The sequence below is a fragment of the Nelumbo nucifera genome, chromosome 1 (assembly GCF_055504915.1).
Source record: "Nelumbo nucifera cultivar China Antique chromosome 1, China Antique-T2T, whole genome shotgun sequence".
Taxonomy (NCBI): Eukaryota; Viridiplantae; Streptophyta; class Magnoliopsida; order Proteales; family Nelumbonaceae; genus Nelumbo; species Nelumbo nucifera.
The window spans coordinates 166,248,819-166,267,086 of NC_142649.1; the positions used below are offsets into that span (position 1 = coordinate 166,248,819).

Consider the following 18,268-nt stretch of genomic DNA (forward strand, 5'->3'; position numbering starts at 1 on the left):
GGAGAAACTAAAATAGCAAGTAAAACTAACAATCTTTGGTAAGATTAGGTAGGAGGAAACACTAATTAGAGAAAATGGGGTTACCTAGTTGAATGTTGGCCTGAAACTAGGTGTTGCAAGTGGGGAAGGATTTCTGCGCCTAGATGGGTTTCCCAAACACCAAGTGTGATACCAGTTTGTGCATATAGGTTAAGGACGAAATCTTAGATGGGAGCTATTTAGTTGACACAGAATGGGGAATGCTAAGAGCATCGCTGTGCTGATGCCGATTCTTGTTCGAGGAAATGTTGAAGATGAATAATGGGCAACAGTGGATTTCGGGAGATTTCAAAAATCAAAAAAAAAAAAGAAAAGGAAGAAGAAGAGGAGGAGGAGAAGAGGAAGAAGAATGAGGGAGAGAATCATAAGGAGAAAGAGAGTGAGAGAAGTGGGGTTTTCGGACAAAAAAATGGAGGGCTAAGATGGGTTTGACCGCAAAGAGGGATCGTGCATGTGAATCTTTTTAGATGGAAGGGTAAATGAGGTTATTCTTGGCTGAAATTTCAAAGGGTGGGGTTTTCGGACATTCTAAGTTGATTGGTAGGGTTGGATCCGCCCAATTGAGCCCAGATTGGGCAGATCTAGAAAGGGTTTGATTCGGTTAATTAGGGCTGTTCATAAGAAGACCTAACCCGACCAAACCGACCAACCCGGACCGACCCAACCCGAGTCGGCCGGGTTTTCTTCAGCACCGGTCGGTTTCGGTGCTACATAACTAAGTTGTCTTCATGTGTGAAAACCGAAACTGACCCGAACCGAACTAACTTAGTAATTAGTTCCTAGTTAGTAGTTACAACCTACTTAATTCATACTTAACTAAGTTGTCTCTCAAACCTTTCTCCCTCCACAACTAGATCCATGGATGGGCCACAAAACATTAAGGAAATGCCGGTTTCCTTTGGGAATGTAGAGCCATAAATGAACACTTGAACAACAACTAAGTCACCACTAAGTAGAGCCGAAACCGACCCAAACCGACTAAAATCGATCAGGTCGGTTTTGCTTAACATAGGGTCGGTTTTGGTTTCAATTTCAAGTAACCCGACCAGGTTGGGTCGGTTGGAAAAACATCAGTAAACCGACCCAACTCGATCCGTGAACAGCCCTACGGTTAATTTAAGGGCTCAAAATGGAATCTTTGTGTGATCGAGGAGTAAACAAGGTTTATTTTAGATGAAATTTCCCAAGGTTGGGTTTTTGGGTAGTCTGAGATGATTGGTAAGATTAGATTGGGTTTACGGGGCCCAGATTGGACGGATTTAGAATCCTATCAATTTGAAGCCTTGAAATGGAATCTAGGTGCGATGGAGGGGTAAACAAAGGTGTTTTGGGCCGAAATTTTAAATTTTTTGGGTGGGCATTTGGAGGTGTCCATGATCTGATGGTGATGTTTGATTAGTCTTGGAGGGCCAGGATCATAGGGATTTGGGTCAATGTGATATTTTAAAACAAAATCTTGATTTGATGAAAAGGCAAATAAGGAAATCTAGGGTTGAAACTTTATGGTAAGGTGTTTTGATATATCCAAAGTTTAATGGTGTGGTTTGATCGGTTTGAATGTGTCATGATCAAGGGAATCTGGGTTCTGAGCGTTTAGGCAAACGAGAGAGATCGAAATGGAATATTCGTTTGATGAGGGGGTAAACGGAGGAATCTTGAGCTCAAATTTCATGGGTAGGTGTTTTGGGAGGTCCTGTATTTGATGGTTGTGCATGATCTAATGATTGATGTGTAAGTGGGGGTCGATCGGGGCCATCGTGTAGGTATCGAGCAAGTTTAATAGTAGATCTAAGGGCTCTCGAGTGAAAGTTGGCCTTTTTGGGTATTTGGGGTATTTCGGAGAGGTTGGATGGGTTTGATTGGGTGTTTGGGATAAATTGGGGGTTCAGGTGGTAGATTGAACAAAAGTCGGGTGCTGATAGTCAGCGCGGAGTTTGGTCGGGTTGTATGTGGGCATTTGGTCGTTTGTTCTTAAAGGTAATTCTTTATTTATTAAGTTTGTACAGCCCAGTCGTCGTTAATGCTCGACACCGACGTCATCAGCACATTCTAGCCTTGGCACTCCAACTCCTTGGAGTAGGCCTTTCATGCTTAGTTTCCCCCCTTCAAGGGTCGTTTCACCCGAGATGATGGCGATGACCCTGACTAGGGGATCTTGGGTTAGGGCTCATCGGTGTGGTGCAGCTCTTCTCTGGGTTTATGCTCTTTGAAATCGATGAAGCCACAAAGGTATCCATGTTGGATGAGGTCTTCCAGGTGGTGGCAAAGGTCGTGACAACTGTTGGTGTCGTATCCGCGGTCTCGATGGAAATCGCAATACTTGTCTCGATTTCTCTTGTTGCGCTGGGTTTTCATCTTCTCGGGTCACTTGGCGAAGCTACGGTCGTGTGTTTACATCAATTTGTTGGCTTGCAGAACATTGAGTGGTGTGAAGTTGTGATATGTCGGCGGCGGGGTGCTCGGTCTACAGTTGGGTCGGTGGTCTTGCCTCTTGGCGTCTTGGTCCAATCTTCAACTATCGTGGTCTCTGTGCTCTCAATTGTGTTGGTCTTTATCCTCCCTACGCAATGCTTGGGCCTCTTCGACGTTCATATACTTCTGCACATGCTTCATGAGCGCGGTCAGGTTGGGTGGAGGGTTCTTTTGCAAAGAGAAGTTTAACATTGAGGAGCACAACCTTCTCATAATGGCGGTTACGACCATCGATTGGTCTAGAGTCCAGACTTGAAGGGACTCGGTGTTGAACCATGCCAAGTATTCCCTTAGGGTCTTTCCCTTCCTCTGTCGTACTTGCATGAGGCTGGCTGTCGTCTTCTAGTGCCTATGGTTGGCAATAAACTATGCCAAGAATTGTGTCTCCAATTGCTCATAGGAGGATATGGATCGCGGAGGAAGGGAGACGTACTAGGTTATGGTGACTCCGTGGATGGTGGCAACGAATGCCTTACACATGAAGCCCTTGAAAGAGCCGTGCATCATCATTATTGCCTTAAACCCTTCAATTTGGTCGTTTGGGTTTGAGGCCCCATTGTACTTCTCGAACTAAGGAGGTCACCATCCAGATGAGGAAAGCTCATTGACAATTTCTTGGACAAAGATGGGCTCTTTCGTGAGCTACTGACCATGACATTGCTTTGTTGGTCGGGCTGTTGGAGGGGTTGTGCTTCTATCCGCTTGGCTGTGTTCCAGTTTGGCTAGTCGTTCTCTCAATTCTCTAATCTCGGTATCTCTGTCGGTTGGGACCATGTTTATAGACTTTCCCCTTTTGGGATCGCATGTTGGTCTAAGAATGAGATGGATTTTGGTTTCAAGATCAACGGCTATTGCAGACATTGGCTGAGCCGTTCTTTTACTAGCATTCGAGCGGAGTAATGGGATCTATTACGACCTTCGTGCATGTGAGGCCAGGTTGGGGAGTTAGATCTTCTAGACAACTGCAGTCGTTCGTGGTCGGATTGGGCCCTATGCTTGTCTGCATGGCTCTTTTTGGGTCCTTGGTGTGAGGACCGACTATAGTAGGTGCCTGAGCAATAGGGCGAGTAACTTGGGGGTCGTGCGCCGATTGCCCTGGCATTTCCATCATGGCTAGGAGATGGTCGACCTTCTGCTGCATGGCTTGGAACTGTGCGGGGCCAACAGCTGCTTGATGCTAGGGCTCTCGAGGTGAGGAGTTGCAGAGTGAGCGGGATCCCTGAGATGGGGAATGGGCTGCAGAGTGATCGGATGTGTTCTTAGGCATGGTTGCTTTTGGTGTACAGAGAGGGATTTGGGAAATGACTTTTTGTTCATTTCCCACAGACGGTGCCAATATGATGTTGTCCGTTCCGAAGTGTTTTGAATTGAGGACACAATTATATAGTCCTGCCAACAGGACGAGGCCATAGTGGAAGGATGAAATCGCGTACCGGGATCTACAACCAAGAGAAAGGTTAGAGGGCTGAGGAGTTGTTCCTTGGGTAGGTACTCCGACACTCAAGTAAGTAGGATCAAGAAGGATGGGGTCGGGCTGAGCAGGTTGAAATAGCGGTGGTCTCGGCCGAAGAGATAGTGCAAAGAGGTATTCAAAGAGTGTAGTCCAAAAAAGTCCCTTACCTTGGGCGAGGAATACCTATTTATAGTTGGGTGTCTGTGTCCTAGATGGATAGGGCTTATGGGGTTGTCGAAATGAGGGCATCTACAGAGGTCTTAAGGAGGTTTCCTCTTCCCCGATGGAGTTCGCTTCCTTATCCGTGTAGGACACTCCTTAGTCATGCTCTTCCGTTCCGTGTGGCATTGATGTGGCCTGAGAAAGGGGACGACCATGGAGATTGCCACATGTCATCCTTGACCAGCTCAACCATCACCCGAACAGAAACAATGTATAACGTTATTGACACATATTTGGGGCAACTTTGACTAATTCAACATTTACAAAAAGCAGCATTACGTGAGAGATCTAGATTGCAATGCAAACTTTACCCACAAGACATTATAGTTGTACATTGGGAACATCTCCCATACTTGTATGTTTTTATTCACAACAGAATTGGGTAGGGTGTGAGTAGTGTCTATTGAGTAGTGTTCATGTTCATGGTTTGCAAAATGTACCAGAAATGTAAATTATTAAGGCTATGTTTGGTTTGAAGGGAAAGGTTTCCCTTCTTTTCCCTACTTTTTCCTTCAAACCAAATACAACCTAAAGGTGGTAAGCAACTAGTTTATGCAACTCTTGGATGCCTTGCTCATACCTCGTCCAACAGTGTGGGTGTACATGTATCCCTTCCTTAATTTGTGTTCTAGTTTATATGTTTTTTCCACGGGTCTTACACTCTTACCCTGTTTATAGTAGGATATAATAATTAATCTCTATTAGCTGACCATGATGGCTGTGTTAAAGGTTGTGTAAGTGTAATCAATTAATCTCTTTACTTCGTATGCATGATTAATGTGGGGCACTATTATTGGTCATACATCCATTGCATTCGGCCAACATGGGATAACTTTGGCCGTTGGGGGCCAACAATTTATATGTTGTTGAGAGCATTTTTGGCTGGACGTGTTTAATTATTCATGCCCATGTCTTTTTTTTTTTAATTTGATTAAAATAAAATAGAGGGCAATTACTAATTTATCCATTCATGGTAAGTGACATTCCCAAAAAACGCTGTCAATAATATAGGCTAATATAGGCTGTTGGCCCCAACAGTCAAAGTTTTTTTTGACCAACCCAGGCTGTTACCCACTCAATAAGGTACAAGTATATCTTTGAAGCTGGTCAAAATAAAATAGACGGCAATTACTAATTTACCCACTCACATGGTAATGTGGCATTTCGCTTTGAAAATGAGATGATTTCAACCAACCAAATTCTTTCCTCATCTAAGATTCTAAAATCCAACATCATGCCACCTTTTTGTAGCCAAATGACAAAATTCAGTCTTCCTTTTCCACTGTCATAGGCTTATAAGAGGCCGAAAGGTGGTGACTTTCCAAATTCACGAGTGGGATTGGCTTTACCTTATAACCTTTGTCATTTTGTTTGCATTTTAGTATTTGTCACTGAAATATTAATCTGAAGTGAATTTGTACATCAATTCAGCTTGATAGGCATTTGGTGAAAATACAAATTTTGTACTGAAAATGAAAATAATTGTTTTCTTCCTTAAATTTTTACATTCAAGATGGAAGCAAATTTTTTTCATTCAATATTGATCAATGTAAATAAGATAGATTCTAGTCTTATAATTCATGTTTCCATCCATCATAATCAAATATTTTTGATAAATATACAAAATTTATAAGCCATATTTATATTTTCATGAATCGAACTGATTTGCATTTGCACACTAGTACAATGCTCACCCAGGATCTGGTAGTTGAGATGGTCACTTCATCATTATTCTCAAAGTGGAAACGCAGGACTGATCCAATAGTTCATTACTATACATCCTGACTAAATGATAACTCTAGGATTTTGAATTTAATATATAGGGGGTATTCTTTTTTCAGATTTTGAGAGGGGAAATGTTGGTTAGTGAGATTTTGGTTTCTATTAATCAAGAATCTCATGTTCTTTTTTTAGATTTATGTAGGGAACAGGGAAAGTTTATTTTCCTGGGTACCACTTATCCGAGTAAGTGATACCCATATTCTAGGTGGGAAGGGAAAGTTGCCAATAATTGAATGGGACAAAAAGATCACTTTTAATAATGGATTTTTATAGTTAAAATCGTCATTGCCTTATTTAGATGAGAAATAAAAGAATATGGGTAGGGATAAGTGTTTTCGAAAAAAACTTACTCAAATAACTGAATTTACCTAAATAAATAACTTACCAAAAAACAAACAGAGCCAAAATATTATCTGAATCTACATTTTATCGGCAATGTCTACAACTCTCAATTGTGGTTTTGCGATCCCAGAACTGGATTTTTCATGGTATGGCCAGTGGGTCTCACATGTACCCCCATGGTGGCAGAGTCCCTACTTAAGATCTACGGACCGACCAAAACCTGACTATGAGGATACTGGACAGAAAGAAAATAAACAGTACAATACTCAACTTTCTACATATGTGCTTTTATGTTTTATCTTGTTATGAATAATGGCTATATATCTATCTATCTTCTAAGACACACAAAGCTTCAAAATTCTCAAATTGACAATGGGGATCATCAAATTATGTCTTTTTACTCTCCATCATGTAGACCTTTCATGGTTAGATAAGTAGGTATGGGTCTGACATGGACAAAGAAACCAGGCTGTAGCTGCAAGTTAAGTAATTTGGGAAAAAAAGACTTTTGTGTTTTGATCCCTTTGATAGGTAAAATCGGTGGATAATAAGTCCACGTGTCCTTGTATTAGTCAAAATTTAATTTTGAATGTTAAATGAAATAGTTTTAACATCCACTGTGAAAAAGTAATTGTACCTGGAGTCAAAGTTCGTTCAACGATCCTTTATTTATTCATGATGATTTAGATTTGCCATGTCAGCAGTTGATGTGTCTTCTAATAAGGCCAATAACAAAAGTAATAATAATTTTTGCTTCTTTCATCACCGACACATTGTATCATTTTCCACTCTTCCTTACTCCTTGCCCAAGACCAAGAAGCATAAAAAAGAAAGAAATATAAAATTACGAAAATAATGAAAAACTAGACCCCATATGTTTGGTTTGGCACAAGGATTAAATGATGATCTAGTGCACCTAATTAATATTCCGTTGTATCATTTGATTGAAAGTTGGTAAAATGTCACATTACCGAAATTTTCCTGAAGGATACACGAATTTAGCTCTCTAGTTATTAGAGGTGATCATTTCTATCCAGCCAGCAAATTTCTGAGCTTAGGACCAGGTCCAGTATAACTGCAATTCATATATTATATATATTATAACATTAAACATATAATATATATCATGTTATATTATTTGATATACACATATTATATGTTTTATAATATAAGATATTAAAAGCATAGGCCCAAAGCCCGGCCCATCCCAACCCATGCTCACTTGTAACAGAATACAAATTTTGTATCTGGTTTAGTCTTGAATCTGTTTTTTTTTTTTTTTTATCTGGATCTATATTCTCATCCGATAGAAAATTTGTAATTTTTTTTCTTTTTCATTACTATTCATTAATAATGTAAATTTTGCATCTCAAAAATTGAAATAAAATATGCACCTCCCTCCATTTACCTTAATTCTCTCTCATATAAGGTAGTGACAATAGAGTCTTCTCCTGCACAACACGTCCTGCATAAGTTCCTGCACTCCCAATTACAGGGTGCCACGTTAATATCGGAGCATGTGAGTATTTCACATGTGTAAGAAGATTAATGATGTCAGATGCCCTTCTCTCTACCTTATTCCTTCGTTGGCTCAAGGTTTTTCACCTCCGCTCGAACTTCACCTAAGCACTAGCAGACCACAACTTAAGTGATTGTGTAGGACGTTAACTGTCGGCACCACCATCTCCTTCTCCACCGTGACCTCCACTTACATCGTCCACATCCAATTGTCCACCATCGCCATCACAATTGAATTTGCAGCACTTATTCGATCCTCTCCCACCGCTTTGTCACATTAATCTTGTGAATCCACAATCTCAATATGTTCCATCACCACACCTGCCATCAGTTTAAATCAACCATCGGAAAAAGACAAGATCTATCGATCAAGGTCAACATTGGGGAAGGAAGAATAGGAAGGACCGCCTCAAGATACAATAGGAAGTTTTTCCTTCCTAATTGACTTGAATTGAATTGAAATCCAATAAATTTATAACTCTAACCTGTATTTTATCACATGAAGAATCCAATGGCTGTGTGGACTTCTTTATTGTACACTTGTTTTTACTTATGCCTTATTAATCAAAGTTTTCTCTCTAAAAGATATTTATCTTTTTCATTAAGATGTTGTTCCTCATTGAAAAATTCAATGGATTATCCAAAGTATTCATTGAGTGGGCAGCTATTCCAGACTATCTATTGATACATTGTTCCTCTTATAGCACTGCCACCCAGCGGAGTTGGAATCACATATGTATTTGGGCTGTGTGGGAAGTGGGGGAGAGGGATAATAAGCTCCAGAACTCAGGATTAATGGCAGTGGTGGGTACTTGGACATGGGCAACTGTGGAGAAGGAGATGCTAGTACCGTTACTTGGCGTCCTACATGGTTGCTCAGGCGGTGGCTAATCAGTGTTTTGGTGGAGTATAAACCCTTGAGAGTTGAGCCAATTAAGGAAGAAGATAACACACCCTTCTCACATCTCAACAATCAATCTTTTCATTTTTATTTTATTTTAGAATTTTAATATATTTTATAATTCATTAAAATAAGGGAAAATGACATTTGACGCTATTAATCTTCTTACACATGTAAAATATACACAAGACGTGTTGTGCAAGATATCTGAACTCGTAACGAGCAATATCATCTTTCTTCCTATTTTACTTTTTACAAATAACACAAAGTCAAATCTGAAACAAAATTAAACCAGAATTTTACTTCTTACATATATTATAATATTTTTATTTTGAATTATAATTTACTTAACCTCCTTTTCAATGGGAAGACAAGTTACTTGTTTAAAGGAGAAACTCTCTGTTACAGGGCAGAATCAGGATTTTTTCTTGGAGGGTCAAAAGCTAATAAATATGGATGAGAGGAGGAATAAACATGAATGGGGCTAAAATAGAAGTGGGATTTATGGGAATTGAGGGAATTTTAAGGCTTGGGGTGGGGCGGACTATATCTCCCCTCCGGCCTCCGCCACCCCTCGCTACACTCTTGCTCCACTAAGGTTCAAAATATCAATACATCCAATATGTTAACCCTGCATTTTTTTTTTTACATTTTAGTTTTCTTTTTCAAAGTTTCAGGCTGGGTCTATTTTAGTTATTAAAAATAGGTGTATCGACATGTAAAAAATATGATATGGGGTGTATTCTATCGAAAATTTGAACCTTAATTTCCACTACTACCACTGTTATCAATGTTGTACGATTTCTGCAAGTATACAGATCATAGGCAAGTAATAGTGTGTGAATAGAGTGTTGATCCCATATGGAAGGTGTTGTCAAGTACCAAATTTTAACATTTCTCTATTATTTAGAAATTAGAAATTCAATTATTAAGCCAAATTAAAGAAATGATAATGCAAGTAAATAGGTTTAATTCATAATATTATAAAAAACCTAGGATTTGGGTTTCATCAAATGATTACCTATGACATACTTATGTTTTCTTAGATTGGTTTATTGATGTAGGAATTTATGATCAGATTTCCCCAAATTATGTGAAGTTCTCTCTCAAGCTACAACACATGTGTTTATGCTAGCCGCGTGTCTACTCTCGTGATCACGGGCAATGAACACAAACCCATTGAGATCAATGGAAATCAGTTTAACAATCACAAATGAGTGTTCTTATCTCTAAGCAACACATACCCTAGGTCAATTATCTCAATGAACTAGTATTATGCTTCCACTCTCGCTATTTCACACAATACCTTAATTCAAGTAATTAATGGCCAATTAATTACTAGCATCAAGTCCTAAGGTAAAAGATAAATCCCAACAATCAATGACCCAATCAAGTAAACAAAATCTATCATAGGCAAATCAAAAGACTATATCCAAATCCTAGATCAAGAAATTTAGCTACTCATATTATTAATGAAAAGAATCATTCCAATGATAAAATTTAGATTAAACATAAGTGAAATTGAATAATAACAGAGAGTAAAGTTTGAAGAAAAAAAACTATTGAATAGAAGTTGATTGAGGGGAACTCCTCGCCCTTTGAATCTTCAATTCTCCTCTTCGCCGCCTTTCTTCTCCTCCTGGGTTGTTGACTGCTTCCTTGGAGGTTGAAGCTCTCTTGATTGATTGATTGATTGATGCCTGGTGCTAGTCCCCCTCCCCCCCCCCCCTTTATATAGCTTTAGGAGAGGGGCTGTTTCCAACTCCTTTTTGGAGTTCATTCTCAAAAATAGAAAGTCCTAATTCCTAATGATTAGTTTAGATCTAATCATATCCTCTCTTATTTGGTAATCTCAATCTCTTTTATCTTTCTAAAATTACATCAAAAAATTAAATCTGATAGGAGTCTTTGTAGTTTCCTTATTCTTGTATTCGTATTGGGTTTCTGCTACGAATTGGGCTGCTGCAAGGCTTGGGCTTCTGTTGCAAACTGGGCTTCTCTATGAATTTTCTCAGACTTCAGACCCGATTTTGACTTTTATGTAGTCCAAATATATCAAATTTCAAAACATGAAAGTTGTAGAGGTTTTCCTTTTCTTTCCAATGCATCTTGAATCATCTCAATCGGAGTCCGGATTGGAGAGTTATGCCCAGATTACTATGTGGCGCCGAAACTGTGCAAAATTACCCGATTAACCTTGTTTTTCTCCTGACGCCTTCTTTCATGCCCTAAATCGAAATACAAGAATAATGAGTTCAATTAAATACTAATTAAGTATAAAAGACTGAATATTTAGGGATAAAAATATGATAATTTTTATTCTCATCAAATCCCCCCATACTTAAACCTTGCCTGTCCTCGGGCAAGACAAAATTCAAGCAAAAATAAAACAAGAACAAACTAACTATCCTACCGATTTTTAAACTCAACTCTCCCTCATCTTTCTCCACAAATATTCTAGGTTAACTATTGCAAACCGTTAAATTAACACAACCAAGTCATACACGACTCATTCATCAGTCAATCCAATTTTTGCTACTGCAAACCAGGTAGTAAATCAGGGAAAACCTCTCTTTTTATTTTTTTATCGGGAGTGAGTGCATTTTATGCTCTGTCTCACTTTTGGATCACTCAGCCAGTAGGTTCAGTTTATGCTCCATCCTACTATTGAATTTGCTGGCTAGTAGGTGCATTTTATGCTCCATCCTACTATTGAATTACTTGGTCGGTAGGTGCATTTTATGCTCCATCCTACCAGTTGTAACAATGGTAAAACAACTACCCCATTTACTTAAACCTGAATTTATGACTAGATTAACTAGAAATGGTTTCAGATAAGTCATGTACTCCTTAATCGTACCTCATTACTAGGTTTACAAGAATTTTTCTAGAACATTGTTTCAATTGATTTCAAAAGAGTTGAGGTTTTGATTTTTTTTTTTTGAACTGAAATAAAATCCTATACTCTCCCCCGCACTTAGTCTACGTATTATCTTCAATGTAAGGTAAAAAGAAAAGGTGGAAATAACTTAACTATAAAAACAAGAAGAGAAAAAAAAAAGAAAAACAAACATCCCTGTTTTTAGTCATAAACCGGATCCTCCAGGTCTTGTAGTTGCAAACTTCCGATGTTTTCCCCTCTCATCCATCATGGGTGGGTTTAAATATGGAATAGGGTTCTACACAATAGATGGGAGGAGTTTTGTGTGAGTTGGAAGTGTTTCAATGGAAGGTCGCAATTGCTTGGTAAAGGTCAGTCCATCCAATGGTAAAAATTTTCCTTGTCTTGGCTTGAACTCTTCTTGACCGGCCTCCAAATAGTTCAAAACCTCCTTAATTTCTTCATCCAAGACCTGCACATTTTTACAAGAATATCATCTGATTTAGATGCATCGACTTCAGCTGCCCAAATATCAATGCAATCAATTGCATATATTTCATGTTCAATTGTGTTAGGATATTTAATGGTTTTAAATACATTAAATACTACTTCTTCACCATTGATTCTAAGAGTAAGTAGACATTTTTGCACATCAATTAAAGCATTACCAGTAGCAAGAAAATGTCTCCCTAAAATCAAAGGCATTGTCCTATCTTCCTCCATATCCAACACAATAAAGTCAGCAGGAATAATAAAATTGTCCACTTTGACTAAAACATCTTCTACTATTCCCCTAGGATATTTAATGCTTCTATCAGCTAATTGCAGGGTAATAGTAGTAGGTGTTAGTTCATGCAATCCAAGTTTTTCAAAAATAGAATATGGCATTAGATTTATACTGGCACCTAAATCGCATAAAGCTTTCTCAAACTCAGTATCTCCTATGGTGCAAGGAATAGAAAAATTCCCTGGGTCCTTGAGCTTTGGTGGCAATTTATTTTGAAGAATTGCTGAGCACTCTTCGTTTAGTTTCACCATTTTGCATCCACCCATTTCCTTTTATTTGACATCACCTCTTTCAAGAATTTGGCATATTTTGGCATCTGCGACAATACATCAAGAAGAGGAATGTTAATATGTATTTTTCTAAACACCTCTAAAAATTTTTCAAATTGTTTATACAAGTTTGCTTTCAAAACTCTTTTAGGGTAGGGGAGAGGAGGTTTAATGGCATCTAAATTTAATCTAGGTGTACTCCCTTTGATATCCATTTGTGAATTGACTACCTCAACTTTTTGATCATCATCCTTGATCTCACCAATAGTCCTTCCACTTCTTAAGGCAATGGCATTCACTTCCTCAAGTTGTTTGCCACTTTTCAAAGTAATTGCCTTGCAATGCTCCTTAGGATTAACTTCAATTTTGCTAGGAAAAGTACCTTGAGCTCTTGTATTGAATGAACTAGCCATTTGACCTATTTGCATATCCAAGTTCCTATTTTGGCTAGCTATTTGATCAACCTTTGCCTCCAACTTGTCATATTGCTTTTCCATCTTCTCAAACCTTTCAGAAGTAGCCCCAATGAATTTCTCTAAAGCTGTTTCATAGGAGGCTCTGTTTTCTTGTGGTGCTTGGGGCTGATTTTGATTCCTCCCTTGAAAGTTATTTTGGAAAGGTTGCCTTTGATTGCCTCCTTGGTTTCCTGGATTTCCCCATGCTAAGTTGGGGTGATTCCTCCATCCTGCCAGGGTTGTAAGAATTCGAGAAAGGGTTGTTTGGTTGCCGATTGGGATTATTGACAAACTAGACTTGCTCCATCCCATGACAATCTGAATTATGGTGATTTCCCCCACAAGATTCACACACTTTTGGATGGTTGGAGAGAACATTGATGTTCACTCGTTCCAAGGTCTTGGCTATCGCATCAACTTTGGATGCAAGCAGAAAATACCCATCCACATCATAAACACCAACAACCTTTTTTGTAATGCTTCTTTCATTAGACAAATGGTAGTTATTAGCTGCCATTTCTTCAAGGAGAACATTTGCATTTGTAGCATTCTTTTTCATGAAAGCCCCACCAGCTGCTACATTAATAGTACTTCTCATTTGAGGGGAGAGACCATTATAGAACGTCTGTACTATCAACCAATCCGGGATACCGTGATGAGGACATTTTCTTTGCAAGTCTTTGAACCTTTCCAATGCTTCATAGAGAGTCTCTCCATCAAACTGAGTGAAACTGGTGATGTCATGCCTCAATTTAGCAATTTTTCCTAGTGGGAAGTATTTTGCTAGAAATGCCTTTCTGAGCTGATCCCATGTAGTAATTGATCCTGAAGCTTGAGAGATTAGCCATGTTTTGGCTTTGTCTCTAAGAGAAAAAGGGAAAAGCCTCAGTCTAATGGCATTATCAGAAATGCCATTCATTTTGAAGGTATCACAAATCTCCAAGAAATTTGCCAAATGAGCATTGGTGTCTTCCATAACTCCTCCCCCGAATTGAGACTGCTGAACCCTTTGAATGATTGCTGGTTTGATCTCAAAATTATTAGCTGCAACCATTGGCCTTTCAATGCTAGGTTGAATGGTCGAATTTGGTATGACAAATTCGTGCAAGGATCTGTTAGCGTCGTTTGCCATCTCTTCTTCTTTTCTTACTCCCTCAAAAGCCTCTTGATTAATTTGTGTTCCTCCTTCCTGACTATCCATCTCCCTAGCCTTGTCTTCTTTCTCCTTTCTGAGCCTCTCCTTTTTGGATTTAGTTAAAGCTTTGCACCTACGATCAATATCAAGATCTAGATCTTCTAATCGGGTGTTTGGATTGCTTTGCATAAACACCTAAAAGGCTGTACAATGAGCATAACAAAAAGACAGATTTAAAAAAGAAAAGAAAGAATAAGAGGTCTAAAGTAATAGAGTGTATCAAAAGTTTTTGATATTGACAGTATTGCCTTCCCCGGCAATAGTGCCAAAAACTTGTACGATTTCTGTAAGTATACAGATCGTGGGCAAGTAATAGTGTGTGAATAGAGTGTTGATCCCACATGGAAGGTGTTGTCAAGTACCAAATTTTAAGATTTCTCTATTATTTAGAAATTAGAAATTCAATTCTCAAGCCAAATTAAAGAAATGATAATGCAAGTAAATAGGCTTAATTCATAATATTATAAAAAGCCTAGGATTTGGGTTTCATCAAATGATTACCTATGACATACTTATGTTTTCTTAGATTGGTTTATTGTTGTAGGAATTTATGATCAGATTTCCCAAATTATGTGAAGTTCTCTCTCAATATACAACACATGTGTTTATGCTAGCCGCGTGTCTACTCTCGTGATCATGGGCAATGAACACAAACCCATTAAGATCAATGGAAATCAGTTTAACAATCACAAATGAGTGTTCTTATCTCTAAGAACACATACCCTAGGTCAATTATCTCAATGAACTAGTATTATGCTTCCACTCTCGCTATTTCACACAATACCTTAATTCAAGTAATTAATGGCCAATTAATTACTAGCATTAAGCCCTAAGATAAAAGATAAATCCCAACAATCAACGACCCAATCAATTAAACAAAACCTATCATAGGCAAATCAAAAGATTACATCCAAATCCTAGATCAAGAAATTTAGCTATTCATATTATTAATGAAAAGAATCATTCCAACGATAAAATTTAGATTAAACATAAGTGAAATTGAATAATAACAGAGAGTAAAGTTTGAAGAAAAAAAAACTCTTGAATAGAAGTTGATTGAGGGGAACTCCTCGCCCTTGAATCTTCAATTCTCCTCTTCGCCGCCTTTCTTCTCCTCCTGGGATGTTGACTGCTTCCTTGGAGGCTGAAGCTCTCTTGGAGGATTTCTCCTTGCTCCCTTAATTGATTGATTGATTGATGCCTGATGCTAGTCCCCCCCCCCCCCCCCTCTTTATATAGCTTTAGGAGGAGGGGCTGTTTCCAACTCCTTTTTGGAGTTCATTCTCAAAAATAGAAAGTCCTAATTCCTAATGATTAGTTTAGATCTAATCCTATCCTATCTCTTATCTGGTAATCTCAATCTCTTTTATCTTTCTAGAATTACATCAGAAAATTAAATCTGATAGGACTCTTTGCAGTTTCCTTATTCTTGTATTCGTATTGGGCTTCTGCTACGAATTGGGCTGCTGCAAGGCTTGGGCTTTTGCTGCGAATTGGGCTTCTCTACGAATTTGCTCAGACTTCAGGCCCGATATTAACTTTGATGCATTCCGACTATATCAAAACTCAAAACTTGAAAGTTTTAGAGTTTTTCCTTATCTTTCCAATGCATTTTGAATCATCTCAATCTGAGTCCTGAAGGGAGTGTTATGCCCAGATTACTATGTGGTGCCGAAACTGTACAAAATTACCCGATTAGCCTTGTTTTTCTCCTGACGCCTTCTTTCATGCCCTGAATCGAAATACAAGAAAATGAGTTCAATTAAGTATAAAAGACTAAATATTTAGGGATAAAAATATGATAATTTTTATTCTCATCAATCAACTTGTTATTTTTTTTAAGAAGAAAGTGAAGTAAATTTTATTAATAAGAAAATTAGTCATACAAAGAGGGAAGAAACCAGATCCCCCTCACAAAGAGATCAGAGATTCCATATACTGACTGACTTTAGCATCAACAATACGTCCAGGATGCTACCCTAGCCACAATACAATGGATTAACACCTCAGGGATTTTTTTCTCTCTTTTGAAGATTCTGATCACCTGATTGATCCTAATTTTTCCAGTCCAAATCCAGTTTTGGATCTAGGACAATCCAAGATGCATCTCCAAAGATGCTTCAATAATTGATTACTTCCTGTTAGCATGAGGTTGGTGATGCAGGCTGATTCGGCCCAACCAATTGAATAAAGGACACGTGGATGCGATCCAACAGCAACATGATGACTCAGCGCTCCCTGCCACCTCAGCAGGACGAGCCACCTTAGGTACCTTGGCCACCTCGGCTATGACCGAGGTAGGAGCAGCTCGAGACAGCCCAACCTGTCGAGGTGATGCATAACAGACTTCTAGAAGCCCGCCAACTATCTCTAACACCTATGGGATCATGCCTCGCAACTGCCGGCTTTACCCTCAACTTGCCCAATTCGGGCGGGCACGATGAGCATTATTTGAAGACACAATAACTACTATCCGGTGTAGAACAGACTCCTGATAACATAGGAGTGGATCCTGGAAACATTTTGTGAGACTCACGACACTCTACTATATAAGGGCACAGATTCCCAAGACCCAAGTACGCGCGCTTAAGTGTACTCTAACTCTCTTACTTTCAAGCTTTTAGCTCGCAATGACAACAAGAATACTAACTTAAGCATCGGAATGACCTCATCAAGTTAGCCACCCTAGGTTCTCTGATCTGTTTTCTTGCAGTCCACTCATTTCGTTCAACAATCGACGTCCGAGCTGCCATCCAGCTAGGTGCATCCAGATTGCGCACAATCAATTGGCGCTGTTTGTGGGATAGATACACAAAAGCTAAGTTGTTAATCATCTCTTGTTTTCTACTTTGTCTCAATGGCATCTTCAAGCAACACTAGTAAGGCCACCGGCATAAATGTTACTGGGGTCAGAACCGCATTCCAATGTATCTCGAAGGCTCTTCTGTGACCATCGGCCAAATAACTATCCCCCTAACCATCTCGGGGGCCCACCAACCCAGTCCTTTGCACGCCCTATTTCCTCGGGTAAGCACCACTTTCTTCGTGCCAAAGCCCTCTGTGGTTCTCCCTGGAGTTGAGAACCAACAGTTTGACGAGTTGGTCAGTAGCATTTGAGCTATGTAGTTGCAGATGCAACAGATACAACGGCTTCAACAGTTTCAACAGTACTATTTCTACTAGTAGTACCAGCAACAGTTTCCACTACAGCAGCCTTACAACCAAAATTAGAATTCGAACCAGCACTGCAGTCAGAATCAGAATGTGCAACGATCTCCCCACCAGGGTGTAGAGAACCCTCGGGTCCAAACTCCTTCCCGAGGTCGGACTCCACCAGAGGATAGGGTTGACGGTCAGCGCACGCCCCCGTCTTCAACAGATACAACGGGTCCAAAGATGCTTCAATAATTGATTACTTCCTGTTAGCATGAGGTTGGTGATGCAGGCTGATTCGGCCCAACCAATTGAATAAAGGACACGTGGATGCGATCCAACAGCAACATGATGACTCAGCGCTCCCTGCCACCTCAGCAGGACGAGCCACCTTAGGTACCTTGGCCACCTCGGCTATGACCGAGGTAGGAGCAGCTCGAGACAGCCCAACCTGTCGAGGTGATGCATAACAGACTTCTAGAAGCCCGCCAACTATCTCTAACACCTATGGGATCATGCCTCGCAACTGCCGGCTTTACCCTCAACTTGCCCAATTCGGGCGGGCACGATGAGCATTATTTGAAGACACAATAACTACTATCCGGTGTAGAACAGACTCCTGATAACATAGGAGTGGATCCTGGAAACATTTTGTGAGACTCACGACACTCTACTATATAAGGGCACAGATTCCCAAGACCCAAGTACGCGCGCTTAAGTGTACTCTAACTCTCTTACTTTCAAGCTTTTAGCTCGCAATGACAACAAGAATACTAACTTAAGCATCGGAATGACCTCA

The 18,268-nt window shown here is 39.4% G+C and overlaps 1 non-coding gene across 1 annotated transcript; it reads left to right on the forward strand.

Annotated features, from left to right (window-relative positions):
* Nucleotides 1–13,768: 13,768 nt before the first annotated feature.
* LOC148804113 (small nucleolar RNA R71) lies at nucleotides 13,769–13,875 on the forward strand. The gene has a single exon (XR_016081548.1). It is a non-coding gene; the product is annotated as a small nucleolar RNA R71 (small nucleolar RNA).
* The last annotated feature ends 4,393 nt before the right edge of the window (nucleotides 13,876–18,268 follow it).